General features: G+C 39.4%; 1 protein-coding gene and 1 long non-coding RNA gene across 13 annotated transcripts in view; one reads left to right on the forward strand and one right to left on the reverse strand.

Moving 5' to 3' along the window:
* Window positions 1–20425, forward strand: part of Etl4 (enhancer trap locus 4) — a 900329-nt gene that overhangs the window by 382882 nt on the left and 497022 nt on the right. The gene's annotated exons all lie outside the window — the stretch shown is intronic.
* The window catches only part of Gm17171, a 34786-nt gene continuing 19746 nt past the window's right edge, over window positions 5386–20425 (reverse strand). For all 3 annotated transcript variants that reach the window (XR_003953996.1, XR_003953995.1, XR_003953994.1), the window contains 3 exons: window positions 9644–9713; window positions 8499–8552; window positions 5386–8016 (listed from right to left, as the gene is read on the reverse strand). This is a non-coding gene — a long non-coding RNA (predicted gene 17171). The remainder of the gene's footprint in view (window positions 8017–8498; window positions 8553–9643; window positions 9714–20425) is intronic.

Genomic DNA, 20425 nt, shown 5'->3' on the forward strand with positions numbered 1-20425 from the left:
AAAAAAACAAAAAAACCAAAAAAACAAAAAACTTGAAATGCATTATTTTAATGACAATCATGTCATGTTTTAGCTCTCCAATCCTTGCAATATCTTCATTTTAATAAAAATGTGAAGAGTATGAGCCATTGTCCTGAGAGCCAAAGCTTAAGAAGATGATCTGAAAACCATAGGTACCTAAAAATAAAATGGTACCTTCTTTTGGCACTTAACATCTTTCAGGTTGCTTTTTTTTTTTTGTAAAGATCAGAAATAGAAGCAGTAGATTCTTTTATTCTTTTTTTAAAAATACTGATTTAATAGCAATGAAGAGCATCATCAAAATCCTTTGGCTTTTCTGCCTCCAAATTTTCTTGAAAGGTTTCACACATTCAGTGGAAGAAAGCGTGAGTCAGCCTTCCCTTCTCCAGACATGAAGCTTTGCAGAAATCGGCTGCCAGGTGTCACATGGTGCCGCATATGTTCTCAGCTCCGCGACAGGAAGGAAACGCGTGGTTGCTGAAAAGCAAGGGAAGCTGTAAAGAGCCAGGTGCCCTTCTTTCCTTCTCTGGGGCCTGGAGGGTTTTCCTGACTCTCTGATCTCCCCACTCTCACACCCTGTGGGATGGCAACCCCAGGTAGTGTTGGAGAGGAAGCGTGGGAAGTGGCGACTGACCAACAGGTAGGATTCAGAAGCAGAATGATGAAGCATTAAACAACCAGTTCTTAAAGGTGAAGCCCAGAGGCAATGGGTCTGTTCACCCTATGAGGGCCTATAATTTCCAGTGCAATTAGAAACTGGTCTGCAGCTGTGAAAACATGACCTCTAGTAGGCTAAGCTCTTTGGCAAAGGTATGGAATTAGGTAGAGAAGAATAACAAAGCCAGAAATTATAAGGATGCCCTTATATGCATAACTTCATACAATATATGAGACCTGTGGAATGTTACAAGGGTATTTTCATCTGGAATTTGTCTTCAACAAAGCATAAGAAAGAATCAGCTGGTTTTCCTAAAGGGACAGATTGCTGGGAAGTACTGTTGTCTCCGTGTTATCGTTGCGGAAATGAGATTCAAATAAGATGTGGGTCTCTCTTGAAGCAAAAGAAATCAGTAACACTGTGGTAAAAATGCAAGTCACCTGGGTGTTGTGCAAAAAGTGTACAGCTCGATCCATGATGCTTTGGGCTTCTTGAAGATACAGTTCTGCTCTTCAGTGCTTGCTATTTGCTTGTTGCATTGGATTGTCAGTCTGGATGTTTTTGTTGATCTTATGTTGTAAGTAAAACCAATGTGATGGACTAGCTGTGGCAGACGCAGCTACAAAACAAAAGCTTTTCTAACCCACTCTTCCCTACCCACCCACCCAGTAACATGTTTCCTGCAGTATCATTCCACCCTCAGGAGGACTTGATGATGGCATTTAATTTGTGCACAGAGTTAAAAAAGAAAGGACAGAAGATTTACCATACATAGAGAGTTCCAGGACATCCGTGGTCTCAAAAAATAAACAAAACAAACAAATAAAAAGAGTCACTATATACAGCCTGAAGAAAAAAAGCAAGCCCAATAATCCTCTTGGGTTTTGGCTTCATGTGAAACCTTACAAGTTGAAACCATCCAGAAGGGTCCTACATCTACAGCTCCAATCCTGCTTCAGGAGCAGCCCAGACGCAACCTTGAAACAAGTGTCTTTTTGCATAGAACTCTGGGACAGAATAAAAGGAAGACAGCAGGGGTCGGATTTCTCAGTCTCAGAAAGCCACACTGTTTGATGATAAGATAATGATCTCTTCCTCTTGCTTTACTAGGTAAAATTCTCCCTCGTGCTTTTGAATGAGGGATTTCCCCTAAACAATACCTGAGACCCGAGTTTAGTTCAAGCCCTGGAGATGATTAAAGCAAAGTCAGGACTTCCAGAGGGAAGCTGGGCTATAACACCTTTTATGATAAACTGTAATTTAGAAGCATCCTGTAAAGACAAGAAAAGTCCAGGTTTTAAATACAGCTTTAACAAAAGTTCAGCTTCATCTGGATTAAGCTGGAACATACTTTAAAAAAAAAAAAAGAACTTTTTTGATCATCAATCACATCCTACCCCATAATAAATAGTATTGATGTTTATTACCCTTGGATTCTCCATTTGCAAATTCACTTTCTCAACTAACTATATTTTCAGTCTCAGAGTTCATAATAATGGTGCTTTTGCAGACATTCAAAAGCAAGTACAGGGCAGAAATAAATTTGAGTTGCACAAAGCACACCATAAACATGTGTTCCTTTCACGGTCAGGGTAGTCCCATGCTTTTTTCTCCCCTTTTCCCCCCTGTACTCTCTATATCTTTGATGTCTTCATAGTGTAAAAAAAAAAAATGGAGCCCAGATTCAATGTTACAGTACTGGTCCATGGACCTAACTATACCTGTGTAAAAGGGAACATTCCATGTCCTGTGGAGAAAGCGGGTGGATTGGTTGAGCTTTCTTGAGGAGTAAATTACAATGCTTTTAGCTATCAGGTCAAAGTTAATGAATCAATTATACATCATAAATAAGAGATCTTTCAAGAGAATCAGACACAAAGTTATGTATTGAGTAATAGTCCAAAATATCATCCAACGCTAAGGAGCTATACTTCTTCTGAGGACACCCATTCAAGAGTCACCTATTCAATCTCCCTATTCCCAATACAAAACATAACAGTGACTAATGAAAATGCACTGTGTTTGTCTAACAGGTTGGTACTGTCTGCTCCAAGGATTGCTGTATGTAGTTTTTGCCCATCCTCTAATATGCAGCTCAGAAACAACCTGCTATGCTGAGCACCAGGTTTTAAATAATGAGGTGTTAGGTGGACCGGGTCTGTATTACATTGTGTCTAACATCAAAGGCAGAGAAAGTATGATGTTGGGAAAATAGAAAGAGAAAGGATCCTTGGCCACAAGGGTTGGGCAGGCTGCTGTAAGGAATGGAAGATGGGGCTATGGGAAGAAGCTGGAAAGAGGAAGCCTGAAGTGGAGGGAAATGAGTGTTCATATTAACGTTAATATGAACAGGTACAAAGACAGTAGGTGTGGTGCTTCCTAATATATGCAAGTGCTGTGTGTTGTACTTTCTTGAGTTAGCAAAGGAGACACCAACATAGTCCACTGGGTTCAGTGGTGTCCTTTTATGCAAACTAAATATGTTCATTTGCTTTTCTTCCACATATAAGGTCAAGTCTCTTTGCTTCATGGATACTCTGGTAAGACACACACACACACACACACACATACACAGTGAGAGACAGACAGACAGAGACAAAATAATTAATTTAGTATTTACTAATACTGCTACACTAGTATTGACTACACCATGAACAGAGAATTTTTTTTATTGCCCAGTGTAGAGAAGCTGTGTTTTCTCATATTCATGCATAAGGTAATTTGTCTTATAGGCAGAAAATAGAATTTGAAACTTATAATAAACAAATCATTCCTTAAACAGTTATAGGGAAAAGGCAACAACTTCAGAAATAATCACTTGTTTCTATGCAGTTACTTGTTGGAAACAATAACCTGAAAGGGAAGCTCCTCTGTCATTAGACTTCAATGTGAGGAAATTAGAAAGTATAAACAGAGCACCCAAGCAGTAGAGAGAATTTTCTATAATGCCACATGGACATGATAAATTGTACCATTTTGTCACTTAATGGTATATTAGATCAATACAGAATCTGACTCATGAGCTAATTTAGAAGCCTCAAGGATGGTGGGAAAATGTTTTTAGTATCTCAGGAAAGATTCTGAAAACTTTACAAAAAAATAAGTGTTTGTGAAATATGGCCAAGTTATCGCTTCACACATGAAAAATGTTCTATAGCTTCTTCCTAGGAGTGAAATTCGTTTTGTGAAGTCGAGATTTCTAAAATGTTAAAAACACATTGAGCCACTGCTGAAAAGTAACAACCATGCCATCTTGTGTGGGGGATTTTTAAGTAAACAAAATATTTTCTTATACATGACAGTGGTGCACAGGTGAGTGTGCCTGTAAAGTCCAGACAAGAGAGTGGCATCTCGTGGAGCTCAAGTGCCAGATGCCTGTGATATGGTGAGTACCAAGTCAACTCAGATCAAGTGCCAGATGCCTATGATGTGGGTAGTACCAAGTCAACTCAGATCAAGTACCAGATGCCTGTGATGTGGATAGTACCAAGTCAACTCAGATCAAGTACCAGATACCTGTGATGTGGGTAGTACCAACTGAACTCAGATCAAGTACCAGATGCCTGTGATGTGGGTAGTACCAAGTCAACTCAGATCAAGTGCCACATGCCTGTGATGTGGGGAGTACCAACTGAACTCAGATCTCTGGAAGTGCGGCAAGGTCTCCTAAGCACTAATTCATCTCTCCAGCCCCACAAAACAAAGCACATACAAAACATAAAACACATGTTCATAGACTTCATAAGTCTCAGCTATTGTAATCATAGTTCTATTATAATGAATAGTGATCCTGAAGTAGCATATACTAGCAGTTATCAAAGTTGTCCTGAACAAAGTATCTTTATTTATTTTTTTTCTTTTTTAATTAGCAAATTCTTTTTTCTTTTTTGTTGCTTTAGTTTTGGTTGGTTGATTGGTTTTGTTTGTTTGATGGTTTTCTTTTTTTTTTTTTTTTTGCAAGTATGTCTGAACATCACTGGCATACAGTACCAGTGGAATCTAGAAAGGGGCATCAGCTTTTCTGGAATTTTAAACATTGTGAGCCCCCATATGGGCACTAAGGACCAAATGTAGGTCCTCTGGGAGGGCAGCCAGTATACTTAATCACTGAGCCATCTCTCCAGCCCCAACTTCTGAACTGTTAAAGGCAGAAGAGTAAAATATGAAATGTGATATAAAAGGAAACATTTTAAGGTAAGAGTAGAATTTTCTAGATCCTCCAAACTGTTTTTATAAGAGAGCAAATGTGCTTTGGCCTCTTTGTCATTAGTCAGTAGTTACATCTAACTGCTATAATAATCAACCTGAAGGAGCCAGTAACTTACAAAAACAAAGATAAATTTATTACTGATATAAAAGTTGAACCATGGTGGGGTGGTTCTTTTGGAGGTGCTTTAAATAATATTTTTCTATCATGCAACCTATGCAGTTTTTATGGAAAAAAAGAGCTTGCATGGCAGTCAGGAACGTTTGTAGTCTAGAAATAGCAACATAACTTCCACTCCATTCTTCAGACCAGGACCTAGCATTAAAGTTGCTCTGTCATTGTAAAGTATGCTAGAAAATGTCTTCTGCCTGTTTGCATGGAAAAGCAAAAACAAAAACAAAACAACACACACACACACACACACAACCAATATGCCTTCTTAATTCTTCAAGATAAAGGTTTAAACTTCCCAGGATGTTCTTATCGATTTTTACTATTATTAATTAACTTTGCTATTGACAGTTTCACCACATGCATATGATGGACATTGGCCATTCTTGTCTACCATTCTTGTCTACTATTCTTTTCCATATCTCTTTCACCCCTGATAATCCTCTTCCCTACACAATTTGTTCTCAAATTCACATCTATTTGTTTTATTTTGTGAACCACCATATTTAATGGGGCCATCTGTATGGTCATGGGTTTGTGACTTTCACTCCTGGGATTAATCTCATTGCCCCACAATGAACAGCAGCATGGTGGTCACTGTTTTCCCACAAGAGTGGAGCTGACTGTGTCCACGTGCTGTTTAACTGTCGGGAGCAGCCAACTTGATGTGGAATGGAAGGGAAAAGCCACGCTAAGGGTCTTGACTATAAAAGCAAACAGAAGTCGTCGTGAAGAATGCCTTTCTGCAGCTTGAGGCATGGTCCTGGTTACATAAGCACTGGGCAAGCAAGAAGTGCAGTAGAGAAAGCTCAGAGGGAAAGGGAAAGACTCAGAGAGAGCTGTGCATCTGTACCACAAAACCTGAGGGAGGAAACTCAAAACTGAGCATGAATGCAAGAGTTGTGCCATGCTCACAATAGGCACACGGAAATGGATATTCCATGGCTTGAGGTCTTTGAGTGTAGCTGTACCCAGCCATTGGTCAACCACTGAATCAAGCAATCATGAGGGTGATCGCTTAGGAAGACAGATTGAAAGCATAACTGAAGATACAAAAATTGAACACAGATTTTAGTTATAGCACAGGGAAAAAAACAGTTTCTGAAGACTAATTCCAACAAGTTTTCTTACAAGGAGTGAGTTTATAATAGCGACATATTATGTAAAATATCAGTTTTCAATAAAACGCTACAAAAAAATGCAAGACAAAAACAGTAAATGATCCATTATTACCACCTGGCTTACAAATAGGGCAGGATTTTTAGAATGTCAATTTTGCTATTGAAATTACATTCCCCAAAAGACAATGAAAATGTATAATGAATTAAATGAGTATATAAAGTAGATGCACCAATTATGAAGGTCTCTTAATAGAGAGAGAGAAACAACATCAAAAGAATCAACTATCTATGCAGATACATCCAAAGGACAATGAATGTGTTGTGTGTAATTTTAAAAACATGCTTGCTCTTTCTTAAGAGCTCAACCAGAGCTCCCTCAACCTCTTACAGCTAGTTCCACCAAGCAGCCAATGACAGCCCCTGCTGTGCCCTTTGTCCTGCCCATCTTAGTCACCATGGATGGAAAACACCAGAGAGCCTTAATATTTTAAAAGTAGCCAGATAGTTCAATGTCTGGGCGAAGAATAGCCTGCCCATCCTCCTGGGCCTGTCCATGGTGGAGGCTACAAACTATAGGTGCCCTGCGACCTACATGTCTGCTGCTTCCTCTGCTCAGCCACCTGCTCTGCCTCCTCCCTCTCATCCCCTTCTTTTTTTCCTGGGACTGGAAGTCCCATCTTTTTTTCTTTGCCCGGCAATAGGTTTTTGCCTCCTTTACTGATATAATCTAGAACCAATTAGAGAATTAATAAATCCCCCTACAAAATACATACCAAATATTGTTATGAAATTATAAAGAAGCACAAGGTCAATACAGAGAAGTCAATTTTTACAGGTATACCAGCAATAATAATTGAATTCTATCATTAAGAATACAACTTCACATTAGCACCAAAACACCAATACTTTAGTTTTAAATCTAAATGTATATATGGAGAAACTGATAACTTTAAAAAATTATGTGAACAAGCAAAAAGCAACACCATGTTCATGTATTAGAGACTTGGTATTGACAAGATAACAGTTTTTCCCAAGTTTATCTACAGATTTAATGCATTCACAACCAGAATCTAGAGATTATTGACACATTGATTAGAAAGTTTACATAAAAGTTAGAAGATCTCAGTGATCAATAAGATGTAGACAGAAAAAAGAAAAACCAGAGAAATGACAGTACTCAATTTGGACAACTTTAACACTTCCATGAAGCTACAGTAAAGAAGACAGGATGGATCGTTAGAAGACTGGCTGATCAGCAGAACAGGACAGGTAGGGTAAAACTCTACAGATGGCATCAATGCATTTTTGCCAAAGAAACACAGGTGACTCAGTGAGAGAAAGGCTATCTTTTTCAACATCCAGATACACACACACACACACACACACACACACACACGTGCATGTGCATGCACACACAAAACTAATCTTAGACAAGAGACCTTATCCATTCCACAAAAATTAACTCAAATGGATCTTAGAACTACATGTAAAACCCCCAAACAACAAAACTACCAGAAGACAACACAAAATAGAATATTTTAATCATTTAATTTTTAATCTTAAGGAATTTAAATCTATAAAATATACCTTTTACTAAAAGTAAAAAAGAAAGAGTAAGAAACTACCCATCAGAGTCCATTTCTCACCGAGGAAAGGCTCTGTCAAGGGAGGGAAAAGGTGAGTTACATACTAAGAGAAAATATTGGAAGACACTTGGCTGATGAAGACTCGAATTTAAGATGCAGAAAGATTACTTGAGGGATGTTAATCCAAGGAATCTCTTCAGTTTGGAAAACTCTTGGGCCTGGGCCATCGTGGACATACAGGAATACAAGTAGCTAGAAAGATGGGGGGTGATATTTAGTTTAATTTTGTGTTTTATCGTTTTGAGACAAGATCTCAGTAAGTGATCTAGGCTGGCCTGCAACTTTCTACATATCCCACGGCAACTCCAAACCCACAATCCTCCTGCCTTTGCCTTATTACTACTGGGATTGCAGGTGTGCACCACATTTGGAAAGGGATTAATATTTAGACATTGAAATTCTCTTTTGCAGGTGCAGCCTGCTTTCTGAGCCAAACCAACAGGGAGATGCTCAGAACAAGCCCCCAAATAACCTGCAGGGAAGGAACAAAGTCAGATGATACTTAAAGTGGAACCAAGCAAAGTATGGACAGTCAGGGAGATGCTTAGAAAGTAGACAAATGCCAGATAGAGATACACAGCACAGGTCATCCCTTATCTTTACCCACTTGTTCTACTGGACCAGCCCTGCTTTTCTGAGGGCATGGGTGCCCAGGACATAATGCCCCAACTTACCCAGCTCTGGAGGAGTCACCAGCTGCCTGTCCTTCTTCCCTGGCCTGGTGGGGCCTATATTTGGGGGCAACAATGAGCCATGAGAGAAAAGAAAACTTGTACCCACTGCAGCTCCCTCTGTTTGGCTAACCTCTACACACACACACACACATACACACACACATACACACACACACACACACACACACACACACACACACACACAAACACACTTGAACCCCTAATCATACCTCAAGAACTTCCAAAGCCTGAGAACAGGACAATTTGGTTCCAACTTCCTGCCCGAGTCTGCTGATGTAGATGCATATTATTTATTACATGGCAGATTATTCTATCCAACAGTACCACCATAACCCCACACTCATCATAAAACTTAATTTATAAAAAGAAGAAGTAGCTCTGGGTGGCCTTGAACTCATGATCCTTCTGCCTCTGCCTCCTTCAGCAAATCCTACTGGCACCACCACAACTATGGTCAGTTTGTATTGTATGAGAAAAGAAAAATTAAAAATTTTTTAAAAACTGAAAACAAAGATAGAGAATGATAGGAGGAAGTTAGGAGTGGAGACTAGCTTAGAACTCAGCAAAATCAAAACAACCAACCTGACTTTTAAAAAAATGGGCTAAGAGCTAGAGAGATTGCTCATTGGTTAAGAGCACTTGCTTGTCTTCCAGAGGACCAGAGTTCAATTTTCATAGTCCACATTGGTGGCTCAAAGCTGACTCTAACTCCATCTCCAGAGTATCCGATGCCCTCTTCTATCCTCTGGGGCCAGATACACACCTGCAGCATACACACACACACACACACACACACACACACACACACACACACACACACTACATGCATATAGAAATAGTTATTTAAAATGGGCTTAGAAGATCTAAACTGTTACTTCTTCAAACAGGACACATAAATGGCAAAATAAACATATGTAGCTCACATTTCTCATTAAGAAACTACACATTAAGGCAAGGAGACTATTCTGTACTTTCTGGAGAGCTCAAAATCCAATGCTCTGACAAGAGCCATGCCAGCAGGAAGGAGAAGTGGCAGAAACTCTCTTTCAATGTTGGAGTGCACACAAAAATAGCACAACCATTTCTGAAGATGGCTCATCAGTTCTTCACAGAGTTAAACTTACCATGCAAGCCAGCATTCACACTCGGCAGTGCCTTCCCAACCAGACTGGTGATGGATGTCCATGCTCAAACCTGCACATAAAGATTTATAGCGCCGTTTTTCCAAAATTGTCAAAATTGGAAAGAACCAAGATATTCTTCTATAGTTAAATAGATAGGGAAGCTGCACTATGCTCATATACTGAGATTTTATTCAAAGTTAAAGAGAAATAGCTATCAAGCCATAAAAAGGCATGAAAGAAACCTAAATGTATATTACAGTGTGAGAGAAGAAAGGGGTAAAGAAAGGTGTGTGTGTATGTGTGTGTGTGTGTGTGTGTGTGTGTGTGTGTGTGTGTGTGTGTGTGTGTGTGTGTGTTGAGTTTGTTCCAGTTACTTTAAAATAAGTTCTCACTTTGTAGTAAGGCTGTAGTCCAGGCTGACTTTAAACTCATGGCAGTCTTCCTGCCTCAGGCTCCTAAGTGCTATAATTATAGGCATATGCCACAACACACAGCTAAAGAAGACAATTTGGAAAGGCCGTTTAGTGTATACAGTGCAAATCACTCCATAATGTGTGAAACAGGAAAATACTAACAAGGTTAGTGGTTTCCCTATAGGAGAAAGGGGAAAGAGAGAAATGAGTAGGTATAGCATAGGAGGTTTTATTTATTTTTTATTAGATATTTCTTTATTTACATTTCAAATGTTATCCCCTTTCCTAGTTTACCCTCCAAAAATCCCCTATCCTCTCCCAACTTCCCCTGCTCCCCAACCCACCCACTCCCACTTCCTGGCCCAGGCATTCCCCTATACTGGGGCATAGAACCTTCACAAAACCAAGAGCCTCTCCTCCCATTGATGACCGACTTGGCCATCCTCAGCTACATATGCAGCTAGAGCCACAAGTTCCTCCATGTGTTTTATTTGATTGGTGGTTTAGTCCCAGCAAGCTCTGGAGTTCTGGTTAGTTCATATTGTTCCTCCTCCTAGGGGGCTTCAAACCCCTTCATCTCCTTGGGTACTTTCTCTAGCTCCTTCATTGGGGACCCTGTGCTCCGTCAAATGGTTGACTGTTAGCATCCACTTCTGTATTAGTCAGGCACTGGCAGAGCCTCTCAGTAGACAGCTATATCAGTCTCCTGTCAGCAAGCTCTTGTTGGCATCTGCAATAATGTCTCTGTTTGGTGGTTGTTTATGGGATGGATCCCCAGGTGGGGCAGTCTCAGAGTGATTTTGTGTTCAGTCTCTGCTCCTGAAATTTATCTCTGTAACTCCGTCCGTGGGTATTTTGTTCCCCTTCTAAGAAGGATAGAAGTATCCACATTTTGGCCTTCCTTCTTCTTGAATTTCACGTGTTTTGCATATTGTATCTTGGGTATTCTGAGATTCTGGGCTAATATCCACTTATCAGAGAATGCATATCATGTGAGTTCTTTTGTGATTGGGTTACCTCACTCAGGATGATATCCTCCAGATACATCTATTTGTCTAAGAATTTCATGAATCCATTGTTTTTAATTGCTGAGTAGTACTCCATTGTGTAAATGTACCACATTTTCTGTGTCTATTCCTCTGTTGAGGGACATCTGGGTTCTTTCCAGCTTCTGGCTATTATAAATAAGGCTGCTATAAACATAGTGGAGCATGTGTCCTTATTAAAAGTTGGAGCATCTTCTGGGTATATGCCCAGGGGTGGTATTGCTGGATCTTCTGGTAGAACTATGTCCAATTTACTGAAGAACCATCAAACTGATTTCCAGAGTGGTTGTACCAGCTTGCAATGGAGGAGTGTTCTTCTATCTCCACATTCTCGCCAGCATCTGCTGTCACCTGAATTTTTTATCTTAGCCTTTCTGACTGGTGTGAGGTAGAATCTCAGGGTTGTTTTGATTTGCATTTCCCTGAAGATTAAGGATGTTGAATATTTTTTTAGGTGCTTCTCAGCCATTCGGTATTCCTCAGTTGAGAATTCTTTGTTTAGCTCTGAGACCCACTTTTAATAGGGTTTTCTGGAGTCCAACTTCTTGAGTTCTTTATATATATTGGATATTAGCCCCCTATCAGATTTAGGATTTGTAAAGATCTTTTCCCAAAGTATTAGTTGCCATTTTGTCTTATTAACAGTGTCCTTTGCATTACAGAAGCTTTGCAATTTTATGAGGTCCCATTTGTTGATTCTTGATCTTACAGCACAGGCCATTGCTGTTCAATTCAGGAATTTTTCCCCTGTTCCCATATCTTCAAGGCTTTTTCCCACTTACTCCTCTATAAGTTTCACTGTCTCTGGTTTTATGTGGAGTTCCTTGATCCACTTAGACTTGAGCTTTGTACAAGGATATAAGAATAGATCAATTGGCATTCTTCTATATGCTAACCACCAGTTGAGCCAGCACCATTTGTTGAAAATGCTGTCTTCTTGCCACTGCATGGTTTTAGTTCCTTTGTCAAAGATCAAGTGACCATAGGTGTGTGGTTCATTTCTGGGTCTTTGATTCTATTCCGTTGATCTACCTGTCTGTCACTGTACCAGTAGCATGCAGTTTTGTTTTTTTTTTTCACAATTGCTTTCTAGTACAACTTGAGGTGGGGGAGGTGATTCCACCAGAGGTACTCTTATTGTTGAGAATATATTTTTTGCTATCCTAGGTCTTTTCTCATTCCAAATGAATTTGCAAATTGCCCTTTCTAACTCTGTGAAGAATTGAGTTGGAATTTTGATGGGGATTGCACTGAATGTATATATTGCTTTCGGCAAGCTAGCCATTTTTACTACATTAATCCTGCCAATCCATGAGCATGGGAGATCTGTCCCTGTCCATCTTCTGAGATCTTCGGTTTCCTTCTTCAGAGACTTGAAGTTCTTATCATACAGATCTGTCACTTCCTTAGTGAGAGTCACACCAAGGTATTTTATATTATTTCACACGAAGATATTTTATATTATTTGTGACTATGTTGAAGGGTGTTGTTTCCCTAATTTCTCTCTCAGCCTGTTTATCCTTTGTCTAGAGGAAGGCCACTGATTTGTTTGAATTAATTTTATTTCCAGCCTCTTTGCTGAAGTTGTTTATCAGGTTTAGGAGTTCTTTGGTGGAATTTTTCCGGTCACTTATATATACTATCATATCATCTGCAAATAGTGATATTTTGACTTCTCCCTTTCCAACTTTTATCCCTTTGATCTCCTTTTGTTGTCTAATTGCTCTGGCAAGGATTTCAAGTACTATATTGAATACATAGGGAGAAAGCAGACAGCCTTGCCTAGTCCCTGATTTTAGTGGGATTGCTTCAAGTTTCTCTCCATTTAGTTTGATGCTGGCTACTGGTTTGCTGTATATTGCTTTTATTATGTTTAGGTATGGGCCTTGAATTCCTGATCTTTCCAAGATTTTATCATAAACGTGTGTTGGACTTTGTCAAATACTTTCTCAGCACCTAATGAGATGATCATGTACTTTTTTTATCTTTGAGTTTGCTTGCTTATATAGTGGATTACACTGATGGATTTCCATATATTAAACCATGCGCACAACACTGGAATTAAGCCTACTTGATCATGATGGATGATTGTTTTGGTGTGTTCTTGGATTTGGTTTGCAAGGATTTTACTGAGTATTTTTGCATTGATATTCATTAGGGAAATTGGTCTGAAGTTCTCTTTATTGGGTCTTTGTGTGGTTTAGGTATCAGAGTAATTGTGACTTCATAGAACGAATTGAGTAGAGTACCTTCTGTTTCTATTTTGTGGAATAGTTTGAGGACTATTGGAATTAGATCCTCTTTGAAGGTCTGATAGAACTCTGCACTAAACTCATCTGGTCCTGGGCTTTTTGGTTAGGTGACTACTAATGACTGTTTCTATTTCTTTAGGTAACATGGGACTGTTTAGATCATTAATCTGACCCTGATTTAATTTTGGTACCTGGTATTTGTCTAGGAAATTGTCTATTTCATCCAGGTTTTCCAGTATTGTTGAATAAAGACTTTTGTAGTAGGATCTGGTGCTGTTTGAATTTCCTCAGAATCTGTTTTTAAGTCTCTCTTTTCATTTCTGATTTTGTTAATAAGGATAATGTCCCTGTGCCCTCTAGTTAATCTGGGCTAAGAGTTTTTATATCTTGTTGATTTTCTCAAAGAACCAGCTCCTGGTTTGGTTGATTCTTTGCATAGTTCTTTTTCTTTCTATTTGGTTGATTTCAGCCATGAATTGAGTATGTCCTGCCATCTACTCCTCTTGGGTGAATTTGCTTCCTTTTGTTCTAGAGCTTTCAGGTGTGCTGTCAAGCTGCTAGTATATGCTTTCTCCAGGTTCTTTATGGAGGCACTCAGAGCTATGAGTTTTCCGTTTTAGACTGCTATCATTGTGTCCCATAAGTTTGGGTATGTTGTGGCTTCATTTTCATTAAACTCTAAAAAGTCTTTAATTTCTTTATTTCTTCCTTGATGGAGTTATCATTGAGTAGAGTGTTGGTCAGCTTCCATGTGTATGTGGGCTTTCTATTATTTATGTTGTTGTTGAAGATCAGCCTTACTCCATTTTGACCTGATAGGATGCATGGGATAATTTCAATATTTTTTTATCTGTTGAGGCCTGTTTTGTGACCAATTATATGGTCAATTTTGGAGAAGGTACCATGAGGTGCTCAGAGGAAGGTATATCCTTTTGTTTTAGGATAAAATGTTCTGTAGATATCTGTTAAATCCATTTGTTTCATAACTTCTGTTAGTTTCACTGTGTCTCTGTTTAGTTTCTGTTTCCACGATCTGTCCATTGATGAAAGTGGTGTGTTGAAGTCTCCCACTATAATTGCGTGAGATGCAATGTGTGCTTTGAGCTTTACTAAAGTTTCTTTAATGAGTGTGAATGCCCTTGCATTTGGAGCATAGATGTTTGGAATTGAGAGTTCATCTTGGTAAATTTTACCTTTGATGCATATGAAGTGTTCCTCATTATCTTTTTGGATAACATTAGATTGAAAGTCAATTTTATTCAATATTAGAATGGCTACTCCAGCATGTGTCTTGGGACCATTTTCTTGGTAAACTGTTTTCCAGCATTTTACTCTGAGGTAGTATCTGTCTTTGTCACTGAGGTGGGTTTCTTGTGTGCAGCAAAATGTTGGGTCCTATCTATGTAACCAGTCTGTTAGACTATGTCTTTTTATTGGGGAAATGAATCCATTGATATTAAGACATATTGAGGAAAAATCGCTGTTGCTTCCTGTTATTTTTGTTGTTAGAGTTGGAATTTTCTTTATATGGCTATGTTCTTTTAGGTTTGTTGAAAGATTATTTTCTTGCTTGTTTTAGAGCATAATTTCCCACCTTGTGTTAGAGTTTTCCCTTTATTATCTTTTAGGGGCTGGAGTTGTGGAAAAATATTGTGTAAATTTGATTTTGTCATGGAATATCTTGGATTCTTCATCTATAGTAATTGAGAGTTTTGCTGGTATAGTAGCCTGGGCAGGCATTTGTGATCTCTTCGTGTCTATATGACACCTGCACAGGATATTCTGGCTTTCATAGTCTCTGGGGAGAAGTCAGGTGTAATTCTGATAGGTCTGCCTTTATATGTTACTTGAGCTTTTTCCCTTACTAATTTTAATATTCTTTTTTTTGTTTTGTGCATTTGGTGTTTTGATTATTATGTGATGGGAGGAATTTCTTTTCGGTTCCAAACTATTTGGAGTTCTGCAGGTCTCTTTTATGTTCATGGGCATCTCTTTCTTTAGGATAGGGAAGTTTTCTTCTATAATTTTGTTTAGATATTACTGGCCCTTTAAGTTGGAAATCTTCTTTCTTGTCTATACCTATTATCCTTAGGTTTTGTCTTCTTGTTGTGTCCTGGATTTCCTGGATGTTTTGTGTTAGTATCTTTTTGCATTTCACATTTTCTTTGATTGTTGTGTCAATGTTTTCTATGGCATCTTCTGTACCTGAGATTCATTCTTCTATCTCTTGTACTCTGTTGGTGATGCTTGCATCTATGGCTCCTGTCTTCTTTCCTAGATTTTCTGTCTCCAAAGTTGTCTCCCTTTGTGATTTCTTTAATGTTTCTACTTCCATTTTTAGATCCTGGATGATTTTCGTCAATTCTTTCACCTCTTTGGATGTGTTCTCCTCTAATTCTTTAAGGGAGTTATTTATGCCCTTCTTATAGTCCTCCATCATCATCATGAGTGACTTTAGATCCATATCTTGCTTTTCTGGTGTGATGGTGTATTCAGGACTTGCTTTGGTGGGAGAGTTGGGTTCTGATGATAACTAGTAACCTTAGTTTCTGTTGCTTCTGTTCTTACACTTGTCTCCTACCATCTGATTATCTCAAGTGCTCCCTGCCCTCAATATATCTGATTGGAGTCTGTACTTCCTGTAATCCCAGTTGAGTCAGAACTTCTCAGAGTCCAGCTTTCTTTGTGATCCTGTGACTCTGGGATCCTGTGATGCTAAGATTCTGGGTATGTCAGAGTTCTTGTCAGTCAAGCTTCCTCTGAGATACTGAGATCCTGGTGTGTCCAAGTTCCTGGGATCCTGGCATCCTGGCATCCTGGCATCCAGCACCTGGAAGTGACACCTCCTCTGGGGACCATGGGACTGTCCACTGAGTTCTAAACCAAGGTAGACCAGCACTGACCAGAAGGAACCCAAGCCACTGGTTAGGTGAGCTTCCTGTGTTTAGGCTCCAGCTGTCCCCAGGCACCCTCAGTTCTGTTTGAACAGATGTTGTGCTCCACTCACCAGTGGTCCTAATATCCTGGGTGTGCTAGAGCACCTGTGGGGTAGAGAGTCCTCTGGAGACAGTGGGACTATCTGCAGAGTTCAGGCCCAAGATGGCCTGGTGCTGGTGCATGGGAGGTTTTAAAGCATTGGCCCTATTCTGTGCTGTACTCTGGTGGTAGATATATGTCATTATGCAGTGTTACAATGCATAGATCTGCAGAACATAGTGAGCAAAACTGGATGTAGACATTGTTAGTAATGTGTCAGTATTGGTTCAAGGGTATTGGTAAGCAGGCCATTCTAACTCACTGTGTTAGTTATAAGAGGACTACTCAAGGAAGATATGAAGCATGTGAAAGTCACCGAACTTTCTGCATAATTTTTCTCTAACACAAAAGTTGTTCTAAAAGCAAAGTCTGTTAAAACATTTGTCACAGATCTTCTTCATAAGAAACAGTAAGAAAAAGAGAAAATGGGGAAAAGCCTCAAAGATATGGGCACAGGGGAAAAATTCCTAAACAGAACAGCAATGGCTTGTGCTGTAAGATCAAGAATCGACAAATGGGACCTCATAAAATTGCAAAGCTTCTGTAAGGCAAAAGACATTGTCAATAAGACAAAAAGGCCACCAACAGATTGGGAAAGAATTTTTACCAATCCTAAATCTGATAGGGGACTAATATCCAATATATACAAAGAGCTCAAGAAGCTGGACTCCAGAAATTCAAATAACCCCATTAAAAATGGGGTACAGAGCTAAACAAAGAATTCTCAACTGAGAAATACCAAAAGAGAGAGAGAGAGAAGCACCTGAAAAAATGTTCAACATTCTTAATCATGAGGGAAATGCAAATCAAAACAACCTTGAGATTCTACCTCATACCAGTCAGAATGGCTAAGATCAAAAATTCAGGTGACAGCAGATGCTGGTGAGGATGTGGAGAAAGAGGAAGACTCCTCCATTGCTGGTGGGATTACCAGCTTGTACAACCACTCTGGAAATCAGTCTGGAGGTTCCTCAGAAAATTGGACATAGTACTACCGGTGGAGCCCACAATACTTCTCCTGGGCATATACCCAAAATATGTTCCAACTGGTAATAAGAACACATGCTCCACTATGTTCATAGCAGCCTTATTTATAATAGCCAGAAGCTGGAAAGAACCCAGATGTCCCTCAACAGAGGAATGGATACAGAAAATGTGATACATTTACACAATGGAGTACTATTCAGCTATTAAAAACAATGAATTTATTAAATTCTTGGGCAAATAGATATATCTGGAGGATATCATCCTTAGTGAGGTAATCCAATCACAAAAGAAATCACTAGATATGCACTCACTGATAAGTGGATATTAGCCCAGAAACTTAGAATACCCAAGATACAAAACACAAGAAAATCAAGAAGAAGGAAGACCAACGTGTGGATACTTCATTCCTCCTTAGAATAGGGAACAAAATACCCATGAAAGGAGTTACAGAGACAAAGTTTGGAGCTAAGTCAAAAGGATGGACTATCCAGAGACTACCCCACCCGGGGACCCATCCCATAATCAGTCACCAAACCCAGACATTATTGCATATGCCAGCAAGATTTTGCTGAAGGGACCCTGATATAGCTGTCTCATAAGAGGCTATGCCAGTGCCTGGCAAATACAGAACTGGATGCTCACAGTCATCTAAAGGATGAATCACAGGGCCCCCAATGGAGGAGCTAGAGAAAGTACCCAAGGAGCTGAAGGGTTCTGCAACCCTTTTGGAGGAACAACAATATGAACTAACCAGTACCCCCAGAGCTCATGTCTCTAGCTGCATACGTAGCAGAAGATGACCTAGTCGGCCAACATTGGGAAGAGAGGCTCCTAGGTCTTGCAAACTTTATATGCCCCAGTACAGGGGAACTCCAGGGCCAAGAAGTGGGAGTGGTTTGGCAGGGGAGCAGGGCGCGGGGGAGAGTATAGGGAACTTTCAGGATAGCATTTGAAATGTAAATAAAGAAAATATCTAATAAAATAAAATAATAACTAAAAAAAAGAAACAGTAAGGGGGGGGCCGGAGTGATGGCTCCCTGGCTGGGAGCACTGGCTACTTTTGTGGAGGATCCAGGTTTGATTTCCAGCGCCAACACAGCAGCAGTTCACAACTGTCTGTAACTCCAGTCCTAGTGAATCCTATGATGCTCTCTTCTGGCCTTCACTGGCACACAGACATAGGCAGGCAAAACACTGATGCATAGAAAGTAAAAACATGAGTTTAAAAAAATAGAAAATAAAAATAAAAATGAAGCATTTTCTTCTATTCCATACTCATAGACTAGAAGAATTAATATCAAGAAAATGGCCATATATATTACTGAAAGTGGTCTGTAGGTTCAACACAGTCCCTACCAATATTCCAATGAAAATCTTATCAAGACTGAAATCAAGCCCTAAAATTCATGTGAAAACACAAAAGACTTTGAATAGACAAAGCACTCCTAAGCAGGAAGAGCAATACTAAAGTATCACAGTACCTGGCCTGAACGTATGCTCTAAGACCTAAGCAACAGAGCAGGATGTTGCCACGCAAACAGAGACATAGAACTGTTGAAAAACAGAGAACCCAGAAATAAATGCACAGCGCAATAGCCACCCAATTTCCAACAAAGGTGTTATTATATTGGTTCCTTTTCTCATTGCTTTGCCAAAACACTTGACAAAGACATTTGAAGAAAGCAAGAATTATTTTGGTTCACAGCGGTACAGAGTGTACAGTGTGTTGTGTCAGGGTAGCCATGACAGCAGAAGCATGAGGCAGCTAGTGACACTGTGTCCATAACCATGAGTCCTCTCATTCAGTCTAGGATCGCAGCCCCATTGATGCTGCCCACATTCAGACTGAGTTTTCCTTCTTGGGTTTAGACTCTTGAAAACACCCTCAGCCAAGGCAACAATGAGAATTCATGACTATGAGTTTGGAAAACAAACTTGAAAAAGCAGACAAGCCTCTTCAATGGGTAGTGCTGGAAAAGTGGATTTCAATTTGCTCGGGCTTGAAATTTGATCCATACCTCTCACCCTGATCAAAAATTGATTCAAAAGGGGATCAATGACTTTAATATAAGGCTCAAAATAATGAAACTGCTAATGGAAAAGAGAGAAAACATTTCAAGATACAGATATAGGTAAGAACTTTCTGAAAATGATTCCAATAACACAGGAAATAAGAATTGATAAATAAGATTGCATCATAAAAACAAAAACAAAACCTCTGACAGCAAAAGAAATTGACCAGAGTCAAGAGCTAGCCTATAGAATAGGAGACGAATTGTCAGCTGTGCTTGGCAGTTAATATCTAGAGCAAATAAAGACCTAAACAAATTGAATTAACACACAAGAGAAACTGGAGATCTTCTGATCAATAAGTGAGCTATTGAACTGAATAAACAGTTCTCAAAAGGATAAAAGCAAACGCCAATAAATAGGTGAAAAGTGCTCAGCAGCCCTAACTATCAGAGAAAAGTAAAACTACTTTGGAATACCATCTTACTGCCAGAATGAATAGCGAAGGAAAAAGAAGACACAAGTGCTGGCCAGGATGTGGACAGAGAGGAAAATTCATTCACTGCTGGTGGGATGTGGACCATGCAGGCTTCTCAATAAACCAATGGAAGGACCATAAGATGCGGGTCCAGCATTTCTGGGAATATACTCAGAATTGAGCTCTATCTTGCAGATGCTGCATATCCATGACTTTTTCCTGAATTGTTCAGAACAGCTAAGAAATAGACCCAGCTTAAGATGTCTGTCAACAGACAAATGATTAAACACATGTGTTAGATATATACAGTGAGATTTTTTTCAACCGTAAAGAAAAATGAAAGGACATTTTTTTGAATACAGATAGAATTGAATGTCGTCATGTAAAGTAAAAGAAGCCAGACTCAGATAGACAGACATGACATGTTGTTTTCTCCCTTATGCAGATCATGGACTTGAATTTTTATGGGACTGAGGGAAGGAAAGGCTTAACACAGTGTATGGAGGGGCAATAGAATACGCATGACTTGAAAGTAAAAGGGTTCTGTTTGAAGGATAAAA

Source organism: Mus musculus, chromosome 2, assembly GCF_000001635.26.
Source record: "Mus musculus strain C57BL/6J chromosome 2, GRCm38.p6 C57BL/6J".
Classification (NCBI taxonomy): domain Eukaryota; kingdom Metazoa; phylum Chordata; class Mammalia; order Rodentia; family Muridae; genus Mus; species Mus musculus.